The sequence below is a fragment of the Lytechinus pictus genome, chromosome 4 (genome assembly GCF_037042905.1).
Source record: "Lytechinus pictus isolate F3 Inbred chromosome 4, Lp3.0, whole genome shotgun sequence".
NCBI lineage: Eukaryota > Metazoa > Echinodermata > Echinoidea > Temnopleuroida > Toxopneustidae > Lytechinus > Lytechinus pictus.
Genome location: NC_087248.1, coordinates 13,429,480 through 13,442,097, shown reverse-complemented (window position 1 = coordinate 13,442,097; position 12,618 = coordinate 13,429,480). Strand labels below are relative to the sequence as shown.

General features: G+C 36.9%; 1 protein-coding gene across 2 annotated transcripts in view; it reads right to left on the bottom strand.

Moving 5' to 3' along the window:
- Positions 1-10,971, bottom strand: part of LOC129258983 (xaa-Pro aminopeptidase 1-like) — a 115,851-nt gene extending 104,880 nt beyond the window's left edge. For both annotated transcript variants that reach the window (XM_054897250.2, XM_054897249.2), the window contains exon 1: positions 10,882-10,971. The gene's annotated coding sequence lies outside the window, so the exon portion shown is untranslated. The remainder of the gene's footprint in view (positions 1-10,881) is intronic.
- Positions 10,972-12,618: the final 1,647 nt, after the last annotated feature.

Here is a 12,618-nt window from a genome sequence, read left to right as displayed (position 1 = left end):
CATTTTTAAAATTGAATGTTTTATCACTTCACAAAAAAAATTCCTAAACACAAACACAAAAAAACTAATAAATTTTAATTGAATTTGACATCGAACTTTCTCCCAGTCTGATTATTTGCTATCTCTTCCGTTTTATTGTTTCATTGAGAATCATTTTCTCCTAGTATTATGCAGAAAGTTAAATAATTACTATTTTGGGATCTTTTCAGCAAAGGGCAGTTGGAAAAGTGTTTGGAAACGAGAGAGGTTACATTTTCACAATTTGTACAATGCTTATCAAGCTAGAGCTATTCTAATGTTGCTTTAACATGCTCATGCTCTAGCAGTGTCGCTTTCTTTAGGTCCTGGGCCCCGTTGCGTAAAAGTAACGGTAAATTTTATATCCGATAGTAACTACCATGGTCAAATGCTGAACAGGGAATCAAAATAAAGGATTTAATGGAAAATATCATTGAATAGCAGAATCATATTTTGTAGCTTTTACTCAAGGTGGTCCAGACGGGTGTGTCATTAAGCTTTTCGTAACTTCCGAGCAACTTTACGAACGATTGGTTAACCTGTCTTTGAAACTAAATCAAGACTAATGAAAATCCGGTTTGCATTATTTACCATGCACAATAAAGGATACCAGTCGGTCGTAAAGGCAGTCGTAACTTACGAACAGCTTTAATATGAAACACCCACCAGGATGAACGACTTGAAGGAATATACATTTGAGGGAAAAATCATGATCATGATGATGGTGATGATGGTGATGGTGGTGATGATGATGATGATGGTGAAGATGCTGGAGATCGTGATGACGATGGTGATGATGGTGATGATGATGATGACGATGACGGTGATGGTGATGGTGATAATGATGATAGTGATGATGGTGATGGAGAACATGATGATGATGGTGATGATGATGTTGATGATGATCATGATGGTGATGATGATCATGATCATGATGGTCATGGTGATGATAATGATGATGGTGATGATTATGGTGATGGTCAGATGGTGATGGCGATTTTGACGATAATGGCGAATATGATAATATTGGCAGTATACTGATTATATAAATAGTGACAATTATCGTAATTATGGTTACCATGATAAAATACGATTGCAATTATGACAAAGTTTGTAATAGAGGTGGTGGTGGTGAGTTTGTGGAGATTATAGAATGATGGTTATATTGATAATTATCGTCATGTTGTGAGGATGTTGCGATTGTGGTAATGATGATTAGTGTGTTTATTATCAAGGCATTAACGATAATGATGATTAAAGTGAATAGATGATGATGATAAAAATGGTGATGAAGATTATCGTTGATTTTGATGGTAGATGGACTTGAAAAAAGTGGATAACGTATCATTTGGAACAACAGCCCTGAAAATTTACCATCAGATAATCAGATACAACATAATCTTCCATTTTATTTCTCTCCATCACACACATAAACACGGTCGCGCACAACCACACATACACATTCTCTGTTAGTTCTTGTTCTGTATCAATCGTAAGCAGTAAGAAATAATTTCACATATTTAATCATATTTGAAGAAATAAATTAATTTCGGTAAATGAGGTATAGATAGTATTATTACGTTTCCTTGTCCCGTTATCTGTTGAAAATCATTTCAAAACTAAGCAAAGATAAAGGGGTTAAACAGGCAATGCAGAAGAATATGTGTTAACTCATTGGAGACAAAGTGAACATGTTTCGTGGTCTCGCTCAATACTTTCGTATTCCTGGAAATTTTTATTATTATTTTATTATTATAGAGGCTGGGTGAAGAATCATGCAGTGGTCGTGCAGTCTTCGTCAGTTATATGCTTACACGAAATGTCCCACCGCCTCCACAATAAGAGAAGAAATTAAAAATTTAAATTAAATAAGATGTCTAAATGAAAAATAAATAAACGTAGTACTAAATAAATGAATAAGTAACATGGAAATGAAAAAGAGACATACGATCAATGGACCATAAACACGACCTTCCGACAACCTCTCAATACTCTTACCATGTAATAGGTCCATGCTCTTACGAGCCTGACTTAATACGGATATAGTTCGATATTTAACCTAAATGAAACACGGAAACAAGTAAGGTCCAAAATAAGGCATCACAACCGAAAGCATTTTCTCCTTCTCTGTTCTGATACTGCTCTATTTATTGAGGAATCGAGACAGCATGTAGAATCTAAATCTATTTTTTTTTAAATAGGCCGATTTTACTTATTTTGATTGGACTTTCAAAATAAATCATGTTCCAGCTAAGTCATTCTTCTAAAATCACAGCTGTTAGAAAATCATATTTGGTGATCACTACGGAATCACCACACCACTAGAATTTGTCGAGTTGTGAGTGCATGGTCAGGTTAATAAGCTTGGTGGAAAGAGATTATCCTTCTTAAATAAGTTCTATAATGATCAGTTTACTTGATGGTCATGTATTTATATATGAAATTGCTGAATATTGTGAGGATCGCAATGTGTTTCCCTGCTAACAAAATGACGCTGCTGAGTTCTTGACTGACTCCTTCTTGACTAAATAAATTCATCTTTTACTCTCCTCAATATATGTATTCATCTCGAAAATGAAGCTATTCCTCTTTGGACTGACTCTCAGACTGTTGGTGTTCTACCAACAATCTTCTTCATCAAACACTATTTGTGCATCCAAGCGTTATGATAATTTCCATGGAATAATTGATCAAAATATATCACTTAAATTCCAACTAGGAAAGCCATTGGAAAAGATATACAGTTACCGTCTCCATTGGACACGAGTTACTGAAATTACCGAATTATGCAACTTTTCCAGCTACGATTTTCGACACAATATGCATATTGGCATTTACAAAGTAGAATAAGGATTAGAAAACATCACCTTTGCTTTAAAGGTCGAACGCGTGCAAAAAAGTGACAAAGGGACACACTCTTTATCAATTTACAATGGAACAAATTTTGTTTGTGTTGCTTTAACTGTAAAGTTGATGGTTGATGATACCGGACCGACTTGTAATGCTCTTCTTGACAGAATAGAAGGTAAGGTGGAACTGACTTGTCGCTGGATCCATGTTGATGAAGGAGACTATGCAGAAATTGTGAGAGGGGAAAGTGTAGTATCTACGAATGAGATTATTAACAAATTTCGGGTAGTAAACCGATTTGGCGTTTGTTCGACGATCGAAAACTTATTGATTGTAAAGGAATCAACTTACAAATGTGTAACCTTTCATAAAAAGAGAAACGTAAATAAAACGTGTCATTTTCCACGAGTTATGCAACATAAGCTTGAGACAGAAGAGTCCCAGCCCCATGTATTGGAGAGTTGCATCCAAACGGAAAATAATTCCTATGCATGGGTGTACAGAGTTGATAGTCAATTGTTTCCTCTTGAACAAAGAGCAACTTTTACATTGTCTAACGTCCATCAAATAATGCTCTTGCATGGAGTGAAGGATGAATACTCGCGTTTCATCGTGCATAACATAGACAATGTCTATGTACAAGGCTACCTATCAATTAATATTTCTTTTCTCGTGGAATCTCGCAAAGGCGCGCAAACTCACGAAGATTCGGTACAAAATCGGCGATGTATAAACTTTTCCCTGACATTCGAGGTACCAACAACTTTTGCAAATGATCACAATTCTACTATATATCAGCCAAATGATCAGTTTACCGACATAGCAACGTCTGGAGAAATCGATGACAGTACAACAGAAAGTAGCATATACATGACCGTGGGAGTAGCATCAACACTCGGAATAATCATTGGAGTATGCTGTACGAAATTGTATATATACTACTCAAATCGAAAAAGATATCACTCAAATAGTCTACAACGGGATTCTGTTGGGGCAGGAAATTATGATAGAGATATGAGTGAAATGACCAATATTCCAACCCAGTCAGTTCCACCTGATGAAGGTTCTCTATCCAATGAGGTTGTCTTGAGACAGCCATTAGAAGAAGAATCAGATCCACATCTTGGTCGCTTACAGTCGGGTAATTTCAGTCATGACCTAAGTCTTTCGAGTTCTCGACCGTCTTTAGAAAATACATATTGTTCTTTGGATGATATTATTGAAGATTTGGCCCCAAAGAACGGTTGGGGTCCACGCCTCGTTAATGAAGATGATGTGCAGGAGGAGTCATCAGTCTTACCAGTGGTAGACCTGAATGCTCTTTACGCTAAACCTGATTTGAGCCGAAAGACAAGGTGGATACATCCCACTACTACAGCTACCATTGGGGGTATGGCCAAGCAGCATGGCAAAGGAAATAACGTACATGACGTCCAGGTAAATGGGAACAGGATCTTTCAGTCAACGCTGCGGTCGACGTCGAAGCTCTGTACGCAAAACCTGATATGAGCCGAAAGACGAGGAGTGTCCAACACTCCGCAGCAGCCCATTGTGTGACCAAACCCCATGACCTTGATGTAAGTGCTGATCCAGATGATGAGGGCTGGTTAAATGGGAAACATGATTCGTCAGTCAGCCACAAGGTCGAGGTCGAAGCTCTTTATGCCAAACCTGATATGAGCCAAAAGACGAGGAAGATCAGCCACCGAGAAGCTGCTGGTGTGGCCAAGCACCATGACCGACATGGCAAGATGTGAGAGATGAACATCTAGATGATGAAGACTTGGTGAGTGGGAAGCACAATTCGTCAGTCAGCCACAGGGTCGACGTTGAAGCTCCCTATTCCAAACCTGATAAAAGTCAAAAGCCGTGGGAGATCCACCACTGTGCTGTATAAGTACAACAAGCCCAAGATCTCGCCAAGCAACATGAACGATTGGAAAACGAGAACTTTGACATTGGTAGATCAGCAACGAGTCATATGGATCATTTTACAGACAATGATGTAGACCCAGCCGTTCTTTCTGATAGCCCTATCTTTTCTAACAGTGCAAATATTTCCGATCTTTGAAACTAATTTTTCTGGCGGCCAATGTCAGTGACGATCGGATATGACTACAGAACTAATGTTCGCTCTATTCCATGTAATATTTTTTTCTGTAGTTAACTAATTTGCAATAATGCATGATCTGGTGTATACGTTCTCTACTAAATCTAAGAATGTCTTTAATGCGTTTCGTGAAGGCAATTTTCTTGCCATTATAGAAAGTTGAGGGTCGTCTCTGTCATGTCTGTCGTGCAAAATAAAATGTTTTACTTTAAGCCTGTCTCACACTATGCGATCTGGTGCGAAGTGATTTTTCAAGAAATCGCATTTTGCATTAAATCTGAAAGTTCCAAGAAGTGAAATTATCTTATTTAAAGTTTGGCATATTGTTAGGAGAACTTAAATCATATTTTTACTTTGCGGCAAGCCGTGCGGTCGGAGAAAAGTCCAAAGCTGCTTCAAGTCGCAGCCAATGATGACGTCATTACAATTTGGAATTGAATTTGTTTTTATTAATTTAGGGAGGCTCTAACTGGACTGAATTTCGATTTCAGTAGTCCTACCACTATTCTGAACTCTGATCCGTAATATTTTATTAGTTGGAATATCCATATTATATGTTACCACATTTGGATCGTAACGAATCACATAGTGTGGTACAAACATTATAAACACGGTGGTATGAAGTATTTGCGATTCTTGTGTATTACTCCTCGCCTATATTGCATGTCTCTTGACTAGTGTCTTTTTATATGACATACCCTACTTAACAATACCTAGAATATGTAAAAATGTATTTTATGTTTCCTCATTTGGGGGAAAATAAGTGCAAGTACATTTTTATTTCCTGACTTCGAGCCATTTTGGAGGTATTTAAAATTCACATTGTAATAATCGCATTATCACCATGGTTGATAGTAGACTAGCATGACGATAGGTTTGTGTTTTGTCTGAATAGTTATGAGGTTCAATATTCATGGTATTGGCATGTGATATGAAATTTTAAAATGTCCTAAATAACTATTTATTGTCGTATTCCCTCGTGTTATCATTAACATTGTTCCAGGATCATGCATATGTTAACTAAAACGCAAAAAGTAAGATGATGGGGTAGATGTCTTTTGTTGTTGATTTTCTGTTGAAAATTTATTAGGTATACCAACGAATTGTCGGTTTTAAACATTAAAGTGTTTTCATCACCGCAGGGATCTTACAACAAGTAATTAATATGATCACCTTTTATTTTATATGTATGCTGGGAGGACATACTATCTTTCCACACAGTCATACTAAACATTAAAAAGACTGTAGTTTTGAAATAAAAGAGTATGGTATTATTGTTAAGAAGAGGGAGCAATAAAGCCGAAACAGATTTCAGCGTCGAAACCCGGCTCCATTTTGTTCAAGTGCTTTTACCAATTATTACCTATGGCGGTAACAACCAATCAAATTGTAAATTTTCTTCTTTATAATCGCCGATAACCAATCACAGAATACCAAGTTATTTTCATGACGCTGTTGTAAACCGATAGAATGTATATTAGTTGCTACTCATCTCATATCGTTCTCATGTCTTTATTTCAGTTTATATCGTGCTAACTACTCATTATCGACGTCGCACTCAAATAACAATTTAGTTCACAAAAAACTTTCAACGATGCATTGGACAGGCTGGCTCGTCTTTTCAAAGGCAATTATTCTTTTTCTCATTTCGACAACATTTTACAAATTCACGTTTTGTGAGGATAACATAATTGGATGCTCTGAATTTAGACCACCAGTAAAATATTTTCACTTGGTAAAGGGACGAAACTTTTCTTTGCGTTTACATTTATGGAATCCACTCCTCGGAACTCAGTCACTTGTGTGGACGAAAGGAGAGACTACATTAAAACGATACAATGCTTCTCTTGAAAAAGCAGGTGGAAACCTTTCTTTTGATGTGGGTCGTTATGGTTTGATAAAAGAAACAAATGACAGTTTCAAACTATTCAATGACTTCATTGAGGCAAATGATACGGGAACACATATCATTGATATTCAGGAAGTATACGGTGGACTAACACGAATTATCTGCAGACTTTTGATAATGAATATAATTGTTGAATCTTTAGAACCAACATGTTTAGCCCTATACAACAAGAAAACTCAGAAGGTACAGATGACTTGCCAGTGGGTGCAGGGCAAGGATGTAGAGAAAGCACACATTTTAGATGAAGAAAACCATGTGCTTTATGAACATGAGAGTCTGAATACAGAAAAACGACTGAATTTCACCAACAAAGTCATTGTCAACGTTGATCCTAGATATATTTTTGATAAAAGATCTGTGCCTGGAAGTTGTGTCACTTTTTTTTATAATGGCAAGAGTACTTGCAAGTTCCCGTATGTAGCAAGGCACACGATTCAAGATGACAATATTGAGAATGTAACATTTGAATGTTGCTCTAACAACAACAACCACAGTTCGACGTGGTGGTACAAAAAGGATAGAGATTTCATACCAATCAATTTCCAAGAAAGAATATCTATAACTGGTCAAACAATATTCATTTGCGGTGAGGAGCAAATTGAACTGAACTTAATAATTCTATATAGCATCGGGACTTTTGACACTGCTGTCTCGACGATCTCAGACATAATTCTGATCAATGACTCAACTGACGAAATGCCATGTTTAAATTTACTTGTGAATGTGAACACAAATTCGTCCCATTTAAAGAATTTAGGCGGGACAATTACACCCCAAGTTGTTTTAAAAAGGACTATGCTTTCAACAGAAACATCAATGAAAATAAGTGAAAATACAATCGGATCAAAACTTGTGTTAACCATTGTATCGATAATAGCTTTTTTGTTAGCTGTGTGTTTGTGCATCAATGTCATTCATATTTTTTACCGGCGTCATGGGAAACAAAGGCACTCTTCTTTTGAAATGAATACAAGGCCAGTAGGCGACGGAGTCAATACAGACGTTGGACTATCAATCTGTTCCCGCGCAAGCTTTCAACCAAGGAGAAATGTTCCACCTGATGCATCGGTCAATGATGATCATATAACGGGTCGGGCTGCCTTACAAACTTGTCAGGGTAGCCACTCTGGAATTCAGAGCTTCGTACAAGACGACTCAGAAGTATCAGACACCAGGTGCATTGATCATACCGAGATGAACGATCTGTCCTTTAAGAAGCACCTACCCAGGATAGGAGGTTCTTCAAAGGCCACTGCAGATAGCACTTATCACGGAGGCGCACGACCCTCCGCCATGTCCATTGTCGATTCCAGCGGATCATTTCAAGACAGGGCATACTGTTCTTTGGATGAGATCGAAGATATTCCAGACGCGCGGATATCAAAGAAGATGTCCATTCCTTCGTCAGATAACTCAAGTGATAAAAAATCGGATTGTCCTCGTCTCAGGTGCAAGAAAGCTTCTGCGTTATCTTCAAAACGAATTAAAAGGAGCAAGGATTTGTCAGTAAATTTGGATAAGCTTTACGCCAAACCAGATGTGAGCCGAAAAGCCAAAATAATCGTCACTCAAGAGTCCGATTATGATCATCCAAAGGTACCTCGGGACGCATTTTGCCGACACCTTTCCCACGTACGAAATTCTGAGACGGTAAAGAGTAATATCACAAACCCTGCTGATTATTCTAATAGTGCATTGTATATGAATACATCGAGTCACTCAAAAATGTGAGGCAACAGCTAATTTTGTGTAAATATTGCCTTAAATGTAACTTCCAGTTGTGGTAATGACTCCGAACAGAAAGTGATCAAATTAACATGCACGCTTTCGTATCTATCAATGGAAATAATTATGTGCGAATTCATTCAGGTTTGCATTCAGGTCGTTTTCAAAGTAAAACCAATACAGTGCGTACACGTGTTTATTTGTGTTTGTGATTTTTAGGGAACGTATATTAAAGTCTACCCCCAACTAAACAGATCAACATTCTATATAAATGCTTACAATTAACCATTATTTCTAAAATTTTCTCTCGAAATTATTGCTCAACTTTATTACGTGAGTGTACCTCAGAGTTTGCATTCAAGCGTTTATGTTTTTTCTGTATGTATATCATCTGTTTATATGCAAAGAGGCGGGACAATGTCTTTTAATCAAAATAATTACTGCACCGTGCACTTTGATCATAAATCGAGCAAAGATTGCTCATTTTATTCGTTATATCGAACTCCTAGGAGACTTCCATTAAAGTAAGAGTCCACATCTTGGTTCAATCAAACATTATCTAAATTCAATAATGTGTTCACTTCTCTAATTATTTAAATGATTTATCTAAAAGTAACATCAATGTCACGTCACCATAAAATCAGATCAGTCAAAGCAAACATATGATGTGTATCTCCTATCAGAGACGAACCCAGGACCAGGATTCACCAGATCGAAGGGAAGGGAACGTTCTTCAAACAAAAATTGACAGGCAAGCAAAAAAAAGATAAAGGGACCAGCTACCCCCCCCCTTGGGACTGCAACTACGTCTTATCGCACATTTACTCAACTCAAAATTATTCTGGTATTTATTCAATTATTCAACTCTTTAGATTGTTGTATTTAAGCATGGGAATAAAACAGGGAGAAATTTTATTTAGTATTTAATCGATAAACTTAAATTAATAAACAATAAATAAATAATAATAAATAATAAAAAAATAGATACATTTAAACAATAATTCAGGCAGAATCTGTATTCGGTACTTTACCTACTATATTTTTTAATCAAAATCCGGATATTGACATGGCCATAGAACAAAATGATCAACAAATCAGATTCTTTGATCGCTTGTCTTTTTTCTTTTTTTACTTGTCATAAAAAAAATCAAGAGGTCCCCTTTTAACTCGGCCTTGGAACTGTAGAAGAATTACACTATTACGTTTTCGTCTTTTTGGTTTCGGTTTATTCACAGCGTTATCCACATTTCACCCATAAAACATATCAGGGCAATGAACAAATTGAGTGTTGTCCTTTCACAGCCATTTCAAACCAAACCAAAAATTAGTTTTGAAGTGCATAAGCAGAAACTTGCAAAAATGGGACCAAAAATTGCAGCATGGTATTTCCTCGGAACTAAGAGCGAGCAAATGCATAAAAAAAAACACGATATAGATATATTAATTCCGAAATATTAACTTCTTAAAAGTAGAATGGATTAGACACGTAAGTAAATATGTACCTTTCAAAACAGCACAAATAAGATGATTCCACAGAAGAAAATACAAAATTTTGAAGGGCGTCACTTTTTTTTTTTTGCGAAAATAACTTTATACATCCGGGAAACTATGTTTTTCTTGTCATTTTTGTGCATGAAGTTGATCAAATTATTGATACTGCATGACTAAAGTGGAATCCCCCTCCCCCTCATCCAATCGACTGTCTGCACAAAATACAATCTTCACAAGAGCGAATCACTGCCGGCATGACCAGTATTTTGTGAGCATGGTGAGAGTGATGGCCACTTAATTGATTTTCTGTTGGTAGGATATTTGTGCTTATACGAAGTTAAGGCCTACATGTTCTATCCAATATTTATTTTAGTCAAGGTCATATCAAGTACAGTATATTGGTCATGCAGTATTGGTACCCTAAATATTTTTTGGGGGGTCACCAAAACTTCATAATTGCCAAAGTAAACTAAATACATCATGCATCTTCAAAAACAACGGTGTCTCGTTTACCTCTTTTTCGTATGTTAATTACAATTCATCGCGTGCCCGACATGCCCGAAGGCGCCTCATTCATGTTGCCAATGCACGATACGTACAGTACATTACATAACGTAACGTTTATGTGTACACGTATGCAACCTTTCCTGTGACAACACAATCATGCCATAACGTTGACTCATCAATTTTGCTACTTAAACAATCCATTTCATCATGTCACTTGACTTAAAAGACGATATAACTAATACATTTGAAGATAACAAGTAATTCTACTTACGTCATCGGCTTGGATTACGAAAATAAAACGAAATAAAATACAACTCTGTGCAACACTTCCAACGACGAGGCAAATTAGCAATACGCCACCAGCGGTCAAAATTCAAATCTTGTTATCTCCCCTCCTGACATTACAAATTCACCAAAAAAGCATTATATCAGATGAAAAAAAGAGCCTCATCCTATACACGAATATATAATTTGCTTTTTTTAAACTCGGGTCAATCGACTTGAATAATGAAGTAAAAATGTTCAATGTTGTAAGAATATCTTTTATATTACTCGAGTACTTTATAATGAGGATTTATTTTTCTCCTACAACGTCATTAAATAAATTCTCTCATCCATTAGTTATCAATTGTTAAAATGTTTGAAATGATATATAAATATATATGTCATAATTTCAGACGGTTCAAAAGAGAAAACATCAGATCAAATATAAACATACGTCATACGGATTTTTCATTTATACATTTCTAACTCTGCGTCTGTTAACGTTTAAAGTTTAATCATGCAAGGTTTTAGGTTGCAAAAGCGAAAAAAAGGGCAAACCACCCCCTTTTGACATCAGCTGAAAAGCAGTTTCAGTTGTTGGATTTTCCTAAAAATAATCGTTGACTCTACAATTAGTTTCTATGAACAACCTATCATACATGTCATATGCATTACTTCTTTCGGTTCCCAATATCGATCTCATGGAATGAATTATGAATGCACCGGATCTTCCCTGTGTAATAAGACTTTTTTTATTATAATGTCACCATAAGTATTATTTCAAAAAGTTGTTCTTTCACGCCTGTATTACTTCTGAAAACCAGCAATGACTGTAAAATGACAAAAGCATGGTTAATGTTCATTCTGTTACGTTTCCTCCATTGTTGAAGGGGTTGTGGATGTTTGTGGTTTTGCAAGGTCTACATCATCCGACGCTTTCCCAGGTCGATCCGTTTTGGTGTGATGGTCTCCAGGAAGGAAGAATATCAGCAAAGCACGGTCGGAATATTTCACTCCGATTCACCTTGAAAGATGCCCTTGTAATCGCTCAGTCTCTTACATGGATAAAAGACGGGGATTGGGTAGCAGAATGCGATCGTACTTTGGAGTGCATTCACGACGATACGTCCCTCCATCCTGGTCGTTATACGATATCTCAGCTATCCTCCGACACCGAGTTCGAGTTGGTTATCGCGTTTGTTGATGAGGATGATTCTGGTACGCACATCGTGAAAATAACCGAGGTTGGGACACGGTATATTTGCACCGTTTTAATTCTGAATTTAACCATCGAGGTTACACCACCTGTCTGCTCCGCAACAGTTGACAGAGAAGGTCAGAATATACAGATGTCTTGCCAATGGCTGCAGGTGAACGTTGGGGATCAAGCTCAACTTGTAGCAGGCAATCAGGTTTTGTATGAATATTATGCTCCTGAAACGAATATCACGGGTAGTTTTACGCTGATCAACAAATTCAGTGTTTACGTAGATCCAGAGTTAATTTTCGAAGACAGAATCGTTCCTGCCAAATGTGTAGTTTCGCATACAAGACGACGTCGCAATAAAACATGTACATTTCCGCCTGTTGAGCGACATATGATTCAAGATAGTGGCCCTGAAACTCAGCAAGTAAAATTTGAATATTGCACCCCAAATAAATTTATTCGTTTGTCATGGTGGTTCAACAACACTTACGATTTACAGTCTGTCAGCAATATGCCAACAGAACTAGTAAATCTCGG